Source organism: Mus caroli, chromosome 12, assembly GCF_900094665.2.
Source record: "Mus caroli chromosome 12, CAROLI_EIJ_v1.1, whole genome shotgun sequence".
Lineage (NCBI taxonomy): Eukaryota > Metazoa > Chordata > Mammalia > Rodentia > Muridae > Mus > Mus caroli.
The window spans coordinates 47444679-47447053 of record NC_034581.1 but is presented as its reverse complement, the minus strand read 5'-3'; the positions used below and the strand labels follow the sequence as shown (position 1 = coordinate 47447053).

At 42.1% G+C, this 2375-nt stretch overlaps 1 protein-coding gene across 1 annotated transcript in view; it reads left to right on the top strand.

The window, feature by feature from the left end:
- Nucleotides 1–663: 663 nt before the first annotated feature.
- Gpr33 (G protein-coupled receptor 33) overlaps nucleotides 664–2375 on the top strand; it is a 5099-nt gene continuing 3387 nt past the window's right edge. Inside the window, exon 1 of the mRNA XM_021179748.1 lies at nucleotides 664–896. The gene's annotated coding sequence lies outside the window, so the exon portion shown is untranslated. The remainder of the gene's footprint in view (nucleotides 897–2375) is intronic.

Here is a 2375-nt window from a genome sequence, read left to right as displayed (position 1 = left end):
TTTCAAGTAAGTCTGTAGTCTAGCTGTGAAAGCATGAAGTTCTGAGTCTTGCGGAGTAGACAGAGTAGATGGTGGCTCTTTCCCCACCATCCAAGCTTTCACCCAAGCTTTCACCACTGAAGATACACTGTTTCTGATGCATTTTCTACTCTGGCAGTGATGAGAGGAAGAAGAAAGGACCGTGAGGCTGGCACTGAGGTGGATCTGAAATGGGGGAGGTGGACTAGAGAGAGGAGTGAACCACAGGGTCCGCGTGGTCCCCCAACACCTGTCCAGATGCAACCATTTTGTCTACCACTCTTCCTCTTTCCAGACTGAACGACGACAATCTTTGACCTGTCACATTCATTCTGCTTAGCGTGAGAACCAGAGTTTAAGTTTTTCTCTCTAACAATTTTCTCTCCAGCAAGATCGGATAGTTAAGTTCCAGATTCTATAACACCCAGGTCTCATGCCTACCGACTTGCTGTGTACCTACCTTTGATGGCCCATAAGCCAATGAAATCTCCAAAATCAAACCTGCCTGGTGGGACGAACAGACCTGAGGATGGAATTTAAACAAGTGTTTTAACACCTAACATTATCCTATTAACCTTAACCGAAATGATTGCTCACAGAATTGTTTGACTCTCATTTTGAAATCGAGAAATGGTTTGGAGAAGTACTTCTGTCTTGGACTCCACCTCCACAGCAGTATGTTCTACAGAAAAGAAACCAGAGGAGCTGAAAGACTCTGTGAACTTGTCAAAGGCAAGACTAAAGAGCAGCATCCACCAGAAAGGGATGAGAGGAACAAAATAAAGGCAGAATCTCCAGTTGCTGCCCCTTCCCCCAGAGAGAAGGCTGTTGGCCACTGTGGCATCTCAGACTACTTGGCATGAAGACACAGCTCTGAGGTAAGATCCTTGGGCCCAGCAGGATTCTCAGCTTCCTAAAGATCAGCTAGTCTGAGGTTCCTGAGGCTTTCCTCCAGATGCAGCTCAGTGTCTCTGGAAGCTCTGGAGGCTCTAGAAGCTGCTCCAGCCAAAGTTACCAATGCATCAAGAGAAGAAGATCTGAGAGTGTAGCTAGAGAAGATAGACTCTCAGAGGTTCAGTACAGGTGCTTCCGGAAAGAGAGAAATAGAGTCTGTAGCTTTAAAGGGGTAAAATGAGGGTTTGATTGGTTTTACTCTAACAAGTTGAGCAAAATGACACGTTTAAATAACAAATATTAGGCCTGTGGTGGTGACATGCACCTTTAATCCCAGTACCTGAAAGGCAGAAGCAAGCAGATCTCTGAGTTTGAGGCCAGACTACAAAGTAAATTCCAGGACAGCCAGGGCTACACAGAGAAATGTTATCTCAAAAAAACTAAAACACAAAACAAAACAAACAAACAAAAAAAAAAACCCTAAAAACTGTCATCAGCCATTTTAGTCACTAAGTTCACTGCCCCATTCAGTCTTCATAAAAACTCTAACGGGCTAAAGAGGTCACAGAGCTAGTAGAGTAGACTCAAAATTATACTCTAGTGCTTCAAGCCATCTTAAAAGATGTTCAAGAATGAAGAATTTCTCTTAACCTCTGCATCACACAGTGGGCCTTTATCCACACATATTCATCACATACACACAATACTAATACATGGTTTTTTGGTTTTTTTAAGTTTTTCAAGACAAGGTTTTTCTGTGTATTCATGGCTATCCTGGAACTCACTCTGTTCCAGGCTGGCCTGAAACTCAGAGATCTACCTGTCTCTGTCTCCCAAGTGCTGGGGTTAAAGGCATGTGCCACCATGCCTGGTAGTAGTATAATTTTCATGCTAAAAATCATGAAGAATTTTCATAGTATATTCAATACATTAATGCTCCCAAGAACCTTATGTAAAATGCAGAGGCACCAATTCTAATTACAGAACAAAGTTTTTATTAACTTCAGACACTAGAGTTCAGCCTCACAAGTCAACAAATAAAGCATCCAGAAACTCAGCTTTCTGTATGCATATACATTGAGAGATATCAAACACACACAACACAGACACACCAACACCACACATGTACCATTTGTACATATGGACACACAAGAACAGACATACACTTAAGCAATGCATAATATACATACACATACATACACACTTCACAAATACACTACAGATGACATACACAGACTTACATGGGCACACAGAGAACTTTAGATATATAATCTATGCATAAAAATACACCCCACAGTGAAATGCTTACAATATATGCACCTGCATACACACAAATGCACCACAGATGCACAGACTACAGGTATTATACACACACTGAGACAGACAGACAGACAGACAGACAGACAGACAGAGACAGAGACCAGAGACAGAGAGAAAGAAAGACTGAGAGAGACAGAGAGAGA